Below are 15,008 nucleotides of genomic sequence, written 5' to 3' on the forward strand. Positions count from 1 at the left end.
CCCTCTCTCAGGTATTTGACACACAGTGGAGAGAAACACTAATCCAGCAATCTCACTCTGTCCTGGCTGGTTTTGTGTGTCAACTTGACACAGGTTGGAGTTATCACAGAGAAAGGAGTTTCAGTTGGGTAAGTGTCTCCATGAGATCCAACTGTGAGGCATTTTCTCAATTAGTGATCAAGGGGGAGGGCCCCTGTGGGTGGATCCATCCCTGGGCTGGCATTCTTTTGTTCTATAAGAGAGCAGGCTGAAGCAAGCCAGCAAGGAACATCCCTCCATGGCTTCTGCATCAGTTCGTGCTTCCTGACCTGCTTGAGTTCCAGTCCTGACTTCTTTTTGTGATGAACAGCAATGCAGAACTGTAAGCTGAATAAACCCTTTCCTTCCCAACTTGCTTCTTGGTCATGATGCTTGTGCAGGAATAGAAACCCTGACTAAGGCAAATTGGTACCCATGTAGTGGGGTTATTCCTGTGACAACCTGACCATGCTTTGGGGAGGACTCTGGAAGGACTTTGGAACTTTGGGTCAGATGATCCATTCGGTGTTAAGAACTTGGTGTAATGTTCTGTAGGAGCTTGGAAGATAATGTTGAGAACATTGCAGAAGATGGAGGCCTGACTTGTGAAATTTCAGAGGGAAGATTAAAGACTCTTATCAGGGCCACGTTTCGATTGTGAAGATTCTGTGGTTTTGGTTAGCTGGGGTTGAAGAATCAGCTTTGATTAACAGGATACCAGAACAACTAAAGCAAACCTTTGTGTTACTGGGACTATTGATACTGGTTAGCTGGAGCTAAGAAATTAGTGGCGATTAAGAAGAAACCAGCATCACTGAGGTGAAATCTTCTGGGAAGTGTTTTCTGAGAGCACAGAGGCTCTGTTCCAGAGATAGCCACAGTTGTATTTTGTGCTGTTGCTGGATTTGGTACTGGGTAAGAGTCACCCAGATGCTGCTGGTTTTTAAGCCATGAAGGGGTCACAAAGAGCAGCTGAGGCTCTTGGCACACAGTGAGAGGCCACGGAAGGCCATTGGTGAAGGTGAGGCCTCAGTTGCAATTGATGGCCCAGGTCTTGATGGGGTCATGTTTAGGAGCAGGGGCTTGTCACAATGAAGAGAGCCTATGAGAGGCTATTGGTGAAGCCTAATTACAGTGGAAGATAGCAGCATTTTGGAGATGCCAGTACCATGGGATGACCACCAAGAACAGCAGCAGCAGTGGAGTACACGCAGCTGGAGCCTAGAAGACAAGCTGTGTGCTACAAAGGGCAGAGCTGGAGAAGTGACCCAAGCCCTTGGAGGAGCCTGGATGATCATGAGTTGGATCCCAGACATTGAACCATTGGAGTTTGAGTTTTGCTTTTGGTTGTGACAGAGCTCTGATATGTTTCCCTCTTGAAGGAAGAAAGTATTTTAGTGGAGCCCACAGTTAAGAGACTTTGAATTTTTAAAGGACTTTTAATTTTAAAGATATTGGACATTTTTAAGAGATTGAACTTTTAATATGTAAAGACTGTGGAACTTTTAAAGTAATTTACATCTTGGCGATGAATAAGAAAGTAAGGGTTGAGGCTTAGTATTGATGTGTTTGTGTCCAGTTGACAAGGGGTCAATTGTACTGGTTGGTTTTGTGTGTCAACTTGACAAAGGCTGGAGTTATCACAGAGAAAGGAGTGTCAGTTGGGGAAGTGCCTCCATGAGATCCAACTGTCAGGCATTTTCTCAATTAGTGATCTGTCCCTTGGCTGGCATTCTTGGGTTCTATAAGAGAGCAGGCTGAAATAAGCCAGTAAGGAATATCGCTCCATGACTTCTGCATCAGCTCCTGCTTCCTGACCTGCTTGAGTTCCAGTCCTGACTTCTTTTGTGATGAACAGCTATTCAGAACTGTAAGCTGAAAAAATCCTTTCCTCCCCGACCTGCTTCTTGGTCATGAGTTTTGTGCAGGATAAGAAACCCTGACTAAGACACACTCCCAGGAGCTGAACAATCCAGGTCTCGGGCTGTTTCATTGCACTTGGCCCGATGCCCTGTGGGTGCCAGGCAATGCTTCTTTCTTCAGTTTTTTAAAAAAGATCCATTCGTATTCAGATTTTTTGTGTTTGTTTCCTTGTGTGTATGTATGTGTGTCACCAGCATGCCTGTGAGCTCTCTTGCAGGTGACGGTAACTGAACCCCTGTCCTCTGCAAGGTTAAGTTATTGCTCTATTTTTGTGCTTATAAACAGTTCTGCTATGAACATGGATGGATCTACAAGCTGTCTCTTTGTGATCTCACTTGTTCGTTCATTCATTCATTCATTCATTCATTCTTTTATTGAGTCAGAATCTTACTACGTAGTTGTGTGACAAAACCCTTCCTGGGGAGATGCAGCACACAACATCTCTCCACCTCAGATAGGGAATCTATGACAGACCAACTTGGAAATCCAACTTGGTGATCACATGAGTTTTATGGTGGTTACTTACAGGAGCAGAACTGACTCAAAGACAGCTGCCTCACCAAGGTCCACCTCAGCCCCACCATTGTCACAATGCTGGGAACCCCAGAACACACCTTACAGCATGCAGGTAGCCTGGCCCTTGTGCTCTCAGCCTTTCTTGCTTTCTTTGGCTTACTGACTCTGTTTTAGGGACTTCCTAGAGTTATTTTGAGTTGTTTTCCTTCCTGCTTAAGGAACTTCCTGCAGGCTGGGATAGTTCAATCTTGGAGGAAGTTGTTATACAACAGTAGGTCTGACTGTTCTGGAATTCACAGTGTAGACCAGGCTGGCCTTGAACTTTTAGAGGTCTGCCTGCCTCTGTCTCCCAAGTACTGAAAATGAATGTGTGCGTTTGCAGATGAGTCTGTGCCCGGCAGGGAGCTGTGTGGAAGCTCAAGACAGCTTGTGGGAGTCAGGTCTCTCCTTCCACCACAGGGATCCTGGGGTGTCGGTCGGGCTGGGTGGCAAGGACCTTTTTACCCACCAAGCCATCTCACTGGCTGTTGTGTGACACTACTCCAGGGAAGATGTAATCAAATCATTATTCACTACAGATAGGGAGTCAGTAGCGAAAGGACGGATCCCACAGAAGTCCAATGGGGGACCCAGTGAGTTCTCCCGGGGTTACTGACAGGAGCAGAACTGACTCAAAGACAGCTGCAACACTAACAGTGACCCCAGCATGGGTGACAGCTCACGAAGCTGGGAGCCTGGAGCACCCTGCACAGCCTGCGGGGAGCTCAGTGTGTTGGCTTGGATGTCAGACAGAGAAAGATCTGGGAGGTCATATAATACTGATTCCTGGGGTTGGAGAGATGGCTCAGTGGTTAAGAGCACTGACTGCTCATCCAAAGGTCCTGAATTCAAATCCTAGCAACCCCATGGTGGCTCACAACCATCTGTAACAAGCTCTGACCCTCTCTTCTGGAGTGTCTCAAGATAGCTACTGTGTACTTACATAGAATAAATAAATCTTTTAAAAATATACCGATTCCTTCTCGTCCCTGGTGGCTCTGACTCTACAGGCTGGAGAAAGCAACTAAGACCTTGAAGGCACAGTAGCTAATATCACTCTGGAGCAAGTCCCCAAAGAACTGGGTGTGTGTGGGGGCAGGGGTGGGCAGCTGTGTTCTATGGAGCATAAACTGTCACTCATGTCCTGCTCAGACTTTGAGGTCTCACATATGATACCGGCAGGCTCATGGAGGGCTGGGACACTATCTGCTTAAGACTAGGCCCACCCAACCCATCTGTCGCCAATCTCCTGGGAAGCTCAGGATTCTGAGTTTTTGTAGTGCTTTGAGTAAGTCCCAGGACAGCATGAGCTAATCTATGCAACAGATGGAACCTTTTTTTTTAACCTGTAGAAAGAAGCATGGTAGACAAGCCTCCAGGTCCCACATGTGTAGTGAGGAGAGTTAAATCACACCAACTTGACATTCCCTAGACCACCCCTAGTCCCAGAGAGGCAAGAGCCCCCCCCCCGCTACCCCTCCCAACCCCTCCCCCCCGCCCCCCCCCCCCCCGCAAGATGGCCTCCTCCTGTGCTGTTTGGTTTGAATCTGGTTTCCTTGTGTACCCTAAGACTTCATGCACTGGAAATTTAGTCCCCAGTGTGGTAACATTAGAGATGGTATCATGAGGAAGCAAGATGATTAGGTCTCTGGAGTGTTGCTCTAGAACTGGACAAAACCTACAGACTGGGTGAATAAGGCCCCGGGTACTTTAGGCTGGAGAGCACTCACACACTGACGTGGCCACATGACTCATGCTATTTTCTGACTCCATGCTGGTGAGTGGGTTCTCAACAGAGGTTAAAAAGTGAGGCTGCAGTTCTGTGGACCTGGAGCCTTCAATATGATGAGTTTTTCTTTATAAATACTCAGCTTTTTATTTTATCACAGCCTTAGGAAAAAAAATACACTTTTCTCTTTGCAGCGCATGCCCAGTAATGAGAGAGCCTGCCCCCACTGGGCCTTCCATAAGCTTCTGGATCCTGAGGAACCTATCTGTATTCTTCTGGGTATGCCTGGTGGTGTGAAGCCTGGGACCCTTGTGAGGACGTGGCTCACTGATGGAGCAGTAAGTCACATGACCTTAGGACTGGCCAGAAGGCAACTATTTGCTGACCAGTGTGGGAAAGGACTTCCTGCCACATTCACATATCAGAGCCAGCTACAGGACAGGTCCTAAAGCTCCAGCACCCTGGGTCCAACTCTGTGTAACACCCTGTGGGGAAGTAACTGGGTTCAGAACTGGGTATTTGATATTAGGATAAACTGAGTTCTGGTTCTGGCCAGGTTCCACACTGATTTCAAAGCTGAACTTCTGTTCACTGTGATGGGTGAGAAGCCTCATGACAGCTTTGGAGATAGGGAGTTTTATTTTTGTCTTCTAGATGGGGCACAGAAGCCAAGACAACCACAGATGCCCAGACAAATGCACATACTGCACAACTGGCTCATGTCCCAAACAATGGGGAGCAGGGACAGAGTCTGCTGTTTAGAGCCTGTTTGGTCCTCAGCAGGACAGAGTCTGCTGTTTAGAGCCTCTTGTTCCCTCATCCTACTCAGTTCCATGTTCCTGGGGAGTTCAATCTAGGAGGTTATGTATGTGCCCTGTGGACCCTGTCCCATAAGAGTGACAGACAGTTTGGTGCAGTTAATTTGGTCTCAGCATTTTCTAATGCAATCTGCAGGGCATTTTGGCAGCACCACAATTGAGAAGTGGCACTTTAAAGTCCCCCTCGTTGTCCCTGCACTATCCTTCAACCCAATCAGACCCAACCTGGAATTTAAAACTTCAGGCTCCCCTGTGAATTGCAAGGCTTTTATTGTTGGATTCCTGTTTTTAGACACCGTGGGGGAAGCGGTCAGATTTGCTGCATCTCTGCAGGTGAGCAGGCTAGTGGTTCCTTTGAGTCTTCCTTGAGAGAAAAGAAGTTCCCATCAACAAGAGGGGCTGGCTTTAATCCTTTACTGCAAAGAGAAAGCCAAATGAGGCCTCAGAGGGAAAGGAGAACTCATGCCCCACTGACCATGCACTGAGAAACCTCCTTGAAGGACCTGCAGCCGGTTTGCAATTGCTCTCGTGTCTCACCAGGACCAGGGAGCCTAGTCCCCAACCTGTTGAGACTAGCTCTGTAAAGAGCCAACCATCCAGCCAGTTGGGAGGAGCCACCTTGTGGGACACCATAGGCACCTGTGGGACAGAATGGAGAGGAGCTGACAGGGCTCCATGTGAGCCTGTGCATAGCTGGGGCCTCACAGGGAACTGACTCCTGTCACATGGTGATGATGACCCTCAGCGTTCTGCAGCTGAGGCAGTGACTTGTTCCACCAGTTCTAGTGTCAACATGGCTTCACTTTAATTTGATCCTCGAAAGCCCCAGGCCTGGCATCCACACAGTGGAGGTACTGAGAACAGGAAAACAGAGAACTGTTTTGGGGATGGTTTGGTAGGCTTGAAAGGTCAGGATAAAAGACCCAGGCTGGGGAAGGGTGCCCGGCCCAAAGCTTGTGTAGCTAGACATGGGAGGCTGTGTCACGAAGACTGATGGAGGCCACACTTGAGCAAGGATCTAGTGTGGCTTGTCTGATCTGAGCAGCCCGGCCACATTCAGGCAGCCTGAGAGTCCCTTCCTGCCCTATCCTCCTGCCATCTTCAATCAGGTGTGTCACATTTCTGAATTCACAGAGAAGCTTCAGAGTTGGGGAGGAGCACACGCCCCACCCCTAGTCAGACACAGAGTCTCACAATGACATTTGTTTTATGTGTGTCTTGTCTTCCTCTGTCAACTTGCTATCGACACAGTTCTTCATTCTTTCAGCCTCTTCCAGTAAGACAGGATTATTACTGTATGCTTTCACATGCTTAAAATAGTCTTCAAGGTCCCGTGAAGAAATAGTTCAACTTTTCTATCTATAACTGGGCAAAGGCTACAATCTGGAACACAAAATCAAGGTCACCCTCCCTTGAAAGTCAGGCATCAGCACTGCCCTGGGGATAGAGGTAGTGAGAGCCTGGAGAGCCTGCCTCCCTGGCCTCCACACAGTAATACCCACCTTCCCCTGAAGTCAGGAGCAGGGCAGCCCCGAGGAGCACCAGAGTACCAGCGAGCTTCATCGTAATGGCGGCAGGTGCCCCATCCCAGCTTGGTGCTCTTTTATCCCTGACCTGGTCTGCTCAGTGGGCAGGGAGGGGCTTGTGTTGAGCCTGTCTAGACCCCTTCCAGGAAACATCTTAGAACTTCCTGGAAATGTGTGTTTGTGTCCTGGGAAGGTGTGTATTTTGGCAAGACAATCAGATCCTGGTCAAAAACCTGGCTCAGCCTAGTCCTGTTCTTAGTGATCTTAAGGTCACAAGTCTTGTGATGGTCAAAGGAAAGTATGATGACTAGGGAAAGCATCAAATGGCCTCTCAGTCAGACCATGAGAAGTGAGGCCTGTGTCCCCCCATCACTGTGGGGACTTCAATGTTTAGATAAGAACCGTGCTCACAGTCTGTGTCTAGACAAGGAAGACTTCAGACCACTGTCCATGTGACCCCTGCCCTGTCTCTATTTTGCCCCTGTCTTCCATTTGCTTTGTGGCTTCCCTCGAACAAGTCTCTTCAATCCAAGCTTCTGCTGGTATAGGCATCTCAACTTGATCTCTCTTTGTTGGTTTTTTGTTGAGATAGTGTCTCTGTACACAGCCCAGGCTGTCCTGAAACTATTTAGACCAGATTGGCCTTGAACTCACAGAGGTTTTTGTGACTCTCTACCACATGCTTGCCGAAGTTAAGGCAAGTACTTCCACAGTTGCCTAAACTTGACCTCTTAAGCTCCTGGTTGAGGTTTATGTTTTGTGTTTTTGGGTTCCTTCCTTCCTCTCATTCATTCATTCATTCTTTTTTTTTGAGACAGGATTAGTCTTGACCTTATAACCCTCCTGAAAAAGGTGTGTGTGTGTGTGTGTGTGTGTGTGTGTTGGATTCAGGTTTCCTTGGGGCTGATGGTAAGCACTGTCAAATTCTGTTAACAATGGCCAGCTTTTGTGGCTCATACCTTTGATTCCAGCTCTTAGGAGGCAGAGGCAGGCCAACCTCTGTGAGTTAGAGGTCAGCCTGGTCTACTTGGAGAGTTCCAGGCCAGCCAGAATTACACAGGGAGACCCTGTTTATAAACATCATTAGTGTGTTCATTAAGTCCATGCTGTAAGTGCCTGGTATTCATTCTCTCAGAACTAAGCAAGGATATTTCAGTTTGGAGCAACCTGATGCCCTAACTGGCCACTGCCAGACTATGTGTTGCTGCTCTATATACTCTGACTGCTGGTCCAAAAGCCAGCCATTGGCTGTAGAGTGCCAGGGAGGCTAGGCTTCATGTCCATGCTGGGATGGGCCATTTTGAATATTCCACAGCTACTTTGGAAAAAGTAGAGTCCAATCTCAGCCAGTTACCCCAGCTCCTGAGGGCTCAGCATCTGTTCATCTGTGCCAGTGTGTCCAGCCGAGCTTTGCTACCAGAGAATTCCAGATGGCACTTCAACCATCTCTACCTGGGCCGGAAGGGGAGCATCTGCTCTTTCCACCGATGGAAGCAGAATGCTTGGGCCCACTTGCTCAGCCAGGATACACACTCAGGATGGCTCCCCCGGCACTGCCAGTTTTGCCTCATGAAAGTCTTCCATTGAGCAGTCTGATTCTTGTCTTGCTATCAGTAGTATGGGTTGAACAGATGGCAGTGGAGGAGGCAGCAGACAGCAAAGGCTGAGGCAGGGGTGAGTAGTCATCAGGCTTAGCTGTGAAATAGGCCAAGTACATTGAGTCTGCTGCCCTGTGGTAGTGGAAGCATTTGACAGGGGTGCAGTGCAGAAGATAGAAAGGTCTGGAATGAAGAGAAGGCAGAGGCAGACTCTTTGAAAGGACAAAAGGGTCCGAGAGGACAGGCTCTTTAGTTCCTGTTTGCCAGAAGAGGTCTAAGGATCTGTATAGACTTTGAAGACTCCACCAGGGTCTAGAGCCATCTCACTGTAGAGTGCCAGGGAGGCTAGGCTTCATGTCCATGCTGTTAGTGGATCTGCAGCATCAGTAGATCTCAGGGTTCCATGCTAGTGTGAGGACTGCTCACCATAGGGTACCACTGCTGCCTCTACTGCCTCCAGCTTTTGGGGTTGGTATCCTGCTGCTATGCATTCAAATGCCATGATCTGGATGCTCCCACCCTCTGATTCTTGGGTAATCTGGTAAACAAATTCTCACATATGCCAAATGTTGCCTTGTAAAATCTGCTCATCTTATTCTGTGACTGGTTAAAAATGTGTCTTTCTGCCAATGCTGGAGAAATGAGTGGTATTTTGGGCTTTGTTTTTTTCACTGGGGTGGGGGACATATGTAGGGATCAGAAGACAAGAGAAGAGGAGAGAGGAGGAGAACGAGGATGGACAGAAAGGAAGGATGCCATCAGGCCTGATGGCTCAAAAGCACGTGACCAGGAGCAGTGGAGATCAGGGACAAGCTGATGGAGCAGGAATAATGGGGAGCAACACTGAAACAGTAAGTAACACAGGGCCTATGGATTGGTCATAAGTTAAAATAGTACAGAACCTGCCCAATCTAGGCTTACAGCACTTCAAATAAAATTCCAAGCCTTTGTGTGTTTAATAGAGCCTAAGTATAATATATATTTCATTTACAGCCGGCTTTGGCTCACTGATGCCACATAGAGTGGGCAAAGAAAGAGACCAAGGTTAGCCCCAAAGAGCATTCCCTTGCCAAGGCACAATTGCCATCTTTGTGAATAAGGGGATTTGAATTGGAAACTTAAGAGGTCATTGGAGAGTCAATTGTGTTGGATGTTGTTTTGCTGAAGCAAAAATGTGAAGGAGTGATTTCCTGAAGCAAACCGATGTGAAAGGCAAAGGCAGACTCATGAAGGAACATTTGGCTGAAGCAGACACAGTCAAAAGGATTTTCTGCTACAGCAAGCATGTGAAAGGGCATGGGATGAAGGATTCTTTGATAATGACACACATGTATTGGTTCGACTTAACTGTGTAGTTGAGCTCCGTTTGTCAGGACTCCATAGGAGAAAGGTACCAAAATACTTCCAGTGGTGTGTTGCAGAGTGATGATGGGTGAGACAGACACACATCTGACACAGGACCCATGGAGGACACATGGTGCTTGGAGGGAGTATAAATAGACCTTGACAGGCAGTGACAGAGGTTGGGCTTGACTTGCTGGTACAGCTAACTGTGCAACTCTATTTGGTCTTGGATCTCTGCTGATCTTCTCTTCCCTAGGAGAGGCACACCAGAGAACCTCTCTTGGGATTCTTCCCTGGCCCCTCCTGCTGAAGGAAGTTGCAGCTGGGGCTCGGCTGTCTCTGCTAGATAGTGCCACCACTATTCATTCAGGCTTGCTATCCCGACTCTACTGAAATGGACTGCTGATCTATCAGTGAAGTATTTGTGAGTGGATCAAGCTATTGCTGTCAACATATGAACTGAACTGAACTGGCAATTTCCAGACAACCCACAGAGGAGTTGCTCCAAAGAACCATTTCCAAACAGGTCCACACCCCTCATGGCCTTTGTTCCCTACTACCTCTGGTGGGTGGTTAGTTAAAAGGGATGTTAAAGTGTTTAAGAACCATCATTAACAGTATAGTTTTAAAAAAAATTAAAGTTACAGGGATCCCAGACAGGCAACTGGGGATCATGGGAGAGAAGGGCCACATCTTTACTTCATTTCTTTGGATTTTGCAAGTCACCTGACTGTACTGTGTACACCTGAACCTGGAATTTAGCATTTACTTAGCATGTTTGTCATGTGCAGTGTCTCTGTAGGAGGAAGGACACCATTTCTCCCTAAGTGTGACCCAAGTGAGTACCAGGGCCTTCATATGCCCTGCTCTCCCTGCCTGAAATGATTTTCCTTCACCTGTCTGTAAGATTTGTCACCTAAATCCCCAGATTGCATCAAAGCCAGAATATCTGAGGGAGGGCCAGGTATGGTTTTAACATGTCTTGGGTACACGTCAAACACCTGTATTGAGCCTGGGTCCCCAGTGTGGCAGAGCTGAGCAGTGTATAGCGGGTGCTTGAGACGCAGTGTGGAGCCTCTGCTCTGTGTCTTCCACAATCCCCTGCTGCCCTTCTGTTGTGCACCCAATGATCAAACAGCAGAAGGCCATGGCTACCTGCGGTTATCCTATTCTTGACTTTCAAGATTCCAGACCAAGAAGCAAATTAACCTCTTTCCCATATACATTACCTCATCTTCTGTCTTTTGTCATAGCAACCCAACACAGATTACAACCCTGCAGGGTACATGATGGATCCCTTGTGTATAAGAATTCTCCCCACCTCCACCATAGTGAAGGCTCCAAACTGTACTTCATCTTCTCTAGCTCCTCTTCTATTGGATGCCTTTTGGTGTTCTTTAGATGTCTGAAGGCTCAGGAGAGTAAGGCCATCCTCTCTCCCAGGGTTAACACTCATAGGAGGTCTTCACAAATGCTGCTTAGACTGGGTGAAGGGCTATCTCACTTCTCTCAGTTCTATAAACAAGACCCTTCTTAAAATGTGCAACGCCATCTTCCCTCATAACTCAGACTTGCCTTCATGCTGCTCCTCCTGCCATGCGTTATATTAAAAAAGTCTTTGTATTTGTGTAATTTGGTTGTTATTTAATTTTGAAAGTAAAGGTTGTAAGTGTTTTGATAAGTCAGAATTAAGCAGTTTGTTGTAAACGGCACTTGACTGTCAATTTCTCTCTATCAGCTGGTGACAGAATGAAGTTTGCAGAAGACTTACTGGTTGGCTGAGCCAAACAGGATTCACAACTGGTAAGTGTTTGGGCAATTAGGTGCCAAGTTCTGACATCTACTTGTGAACTGTCTGCTGAGCCCACTGGTCTTTGTTTTTATGGTCTTACATATTCCAAGGGCTGTGGAAGCCTGTAGAATATTCCCATTGGGGGACTTTCTCTTCTGTACAGGGTTGGGAATGGGGACAAGCGCAAAGTGTGGTTAAGCAAGTGTCTACTGCCAGGTGACCCTACACTACTCTGTTTTTGGTCATGGTGTCATATCACAGCAACAGCAATCTTAACTAAGACACATGGCACACATATGTGTATGCAACAGGTGGTCAGGGACAGACAGTGAGTGCCTTCAGTTGCTCTCCACTCTCTATATATGTGTGTATGCATTTTACATACATATATATGTATACACACACACACACACACACACACACACACATATATATATATATACACATACATCTGTGATTTTTTGACATTTTATTTAGTTTTATTTTATGTATGAGGGGTTTGTGCCTGCATGAGTGTTTTATGTAGTCATGTTTGCTTTCCCTGTGGAGGTCACAGGAGAGCACTGGATCCCCTGGAACTGGAGTTACAGATGGTTGTTAGCTGCCCTGTATGTCCTGGAAATGAATCTGGGTCCTCTTTACAGCTTAGACCACCTTATATTTTTTGAAACAGGGCCTCTTATTAAGCCTGGAGCTTGTTGATTTGCCTAGATGGATTGGCCAGTGAGCCCTGGGTGGACTCTTTGGGACTGAGGTTACCAGGATGCACTTTGTGCCTGGCAGGTCTCACAGGTTCTGAGGACTGAAACTCAAGGGTTCAAGTGTGTGCACCCAGCAAATGCTTCCCTCACTGGGCCATCATGTAGAAGTTTAGAACTTGTAATACATCTCACACCAAGGGAGGTCAACTCCCAGGAGGAACATCTACAGATCCCCAGGAATTCTTCTGTGAGATATAAGAACACTGACTTATATCCATATTCATTTATCTGCCATGCAACCATTCACACCAGCATGGGTTTATAGGTAATTTTACTATTATAGTCCAATCTGATATGTTGTTTAGTTTATTTTTCAGATTGTTTGATATTTGTCCATTAGGAAGTTTTTCCAGTTTCCTCATGCCAGTTACCACAGACATTTGTAGGTGTGTGTTCATGTGTTTTTGTGCTTGTGTGTGTGTGTGTGTGCCTGTGTATGTGCAGATGCCAAGGTGTGTGTGTGTGCATGTGAAGGTCAGATGACAATTTGGAGGAGTTAATTCTCTTCTTCTACCAGGTGGCCTCTGGGATTTAAACTCAGGTCTTCACCTTTAATCATGACACCTTTAATCACTGACCTACTTCAACAGCCTTCCACCTTATTTTTTGAGACAAGGTCTCTTATTGAACCTGGAGCTCACATGGGATTAGGCATGCACACCACCATTCTCATGGGTGCTGGGAATCTGAACCCAGGATTTTATGCTTGCATAATAAACAATTTTCATACTTATTCATCTCTTAGTCTGCCCCTTTTTATATGTGTGATGCTGTGGAATAAACCAAGGGCTTTGCACATGCTAAAAAATACTCCACCCCTGTTGTAGTGAACTAGTGACCAAATGTCAGGGGAGAAGCACCTTTCTGCTCACAGTTTGAAGGGACACAGTCCATCACGGTGAGCTAGGCACAGTGAGGAACTTGAGGTGGTTGACCACATCTACAATCAGGATGCAGAGAGGCACGAATGGTTGGGCCCAGCTTGTTTTCCTCTTTCCACCCCTTCTATGACCATGGTCCACGCTGACACATGAAAGTCAGTCTGTGCTCATCAATTGACAAAGCACAAAAACTCCCACACAGAGCTGTGTTTCCATGGCAACTCTCAACCCAGTCAGGATGATCATCAAGATGAACCATCACACTGCAAGCATGGTGAGCTTGGACTGAAGAGCTTCCTGTCATGAGAAGCATGGACTACAACACCCAGCTGACATGTCCTTTGTGTTGAAAATGTCTTCCTTAGGGTAAATAGGCTGTTTTGAACTTGAGATAGCATACACACAGAGCACTGCCTGTGGCCTGTGGAGCACTGTAGTTTACAGCCAGGCAGTCCACACTAGCCCGTGGAGTTGTGGACAACGGGGAGCTCATGTAGAGGGGTGAGTCCCTCACTCTACCACTCACTGCTCTCACCACATGGACTCTACTGATCAATCCTCTTAGAGACATGGTTCCTGACAGAGCTGAGAGGGGACAGGGCGAGCAGGACAACAGGATTGACCTACCATGTAGTGAAGCAGAATTGGTGATACAAAACCATCATCAGCCCTTGAGGATACCCACATGGCCAAAGAGCTGGGGACTACCCTGGCTGAGGGTCACCAAGAGTAAGAAGATGCCTCCATGCCCTCAGGGATTCAGTTCAAAGGCCTCAGCAGCTAAAGATATTCAAGGGGCCTTACAAGAACCCAGACATGCAATCTTCTGCTTAAACCTTGACCTCAGGCACATCCAGTGTTTTGGACTGCTGACTACCTACAGAAACAGAAACCCTGCTTGACGCCCATGCCTTCCTGTCTGAACATGGAGAGGCCATGCTTGGAGCCAGGAGAGGTAAGGAAGTGACCAGTAAGGAAAGTTGTCAAGTAGGACAGGTCCTTGGGGCATTTGGCTCAGCACTCGAGCTGAGCAGCTTACAAAGGTCAGCTCTAACCCCTCTTTGGCAAAGAATGAACAACTTCTCTCCAGAAAGGGATGACTTCAGGCCTTCTCATGGTGTTTGTTCTTCTGAGTGGGAGGGGCTCGCATACCCCTTCCTGTCAGCATGTGGGAAGGGGATCCACCTGTGCTAGGTTCTTGCCCAAAGGTATTTGGAGCTCCTGGGGTGTTGTTAGGTTGGGGGTGGGGTTTGCTCGGCTCAGGGTTATAATGATTTATAAGGAAGAGGATTGGATCTGAGTAGCACATTTAGCACTCTCCACCATGATGGGGACACTTCTTCTGCTGGCCTTGCTGGTGATTGGAGAGTTGGGCTTCCAGACAAGTGAGAGTGGGACCCTCGCTCACCCCCATCTCAGTCCCATGTAGATCTCTATGTGGGGCCCTGAGACAGACCTAGGGGTCTTCGGGAGTCAAGGATCTGCAGAGGATGGTTGATACTTTCTGCTGTGGGTTACAACACTTGGGATGGGTGGGACAGGGAGGCGGAGTTGTGCTGGTGATGATACTTAGTTGTACATTTGAGTCTGAGGCTAATGGAGGACTTTTCTGAAGTGTCAGGTATGCAGGCCTGTCCACTCATGTGAAGTGTGTGTCTCATGGAAACCATGTCATATCTGTGAGACTGCAGCCTTTGGGAGGGCAGGAGTATGGGAGAGGTTAGTGAACGCATTTGCAGATGTGTCAAGAACAATTGAGCCTCTGTTTATGGCAGCCTCTGGCATTATAATGTTGTTTTTCTGTCTGTGTTTGAAGCAGAAGCATGCACTCCTTTCTTCAGAGTCTATTTGTCATTGCTCTCTGGAAGTAAGAACATTATGAAGTCCCAACTTTCCTCGTTTGATGTTTCTACCAAGGAATTGGAGGCCTTTGAAAAACTCCAGGGCTGCTACAAAGAGGGAGGAGTTCACACCATGATTATTAATCCTGAAATTCTGGTAAAGTCCTCCCTAACCTCACTTACTCGCCCATGCAGCAATTGTTGAAAGGCTGCATACAAATG

This window comes from Apodemus sylvaticus, chromosome 1 (assembly GCF_947179515.1).
Source record: "Apodemus sylvaticus chromosome 1, mApoSyl1.1, whole genome shotgun sequence".
Taxonomy (NCBI): Eukaryota; Metazoa; Chordata; class Mammalia; order Rodentia; family Muridae; genus Apodemus; species Apodemus sylvaticus.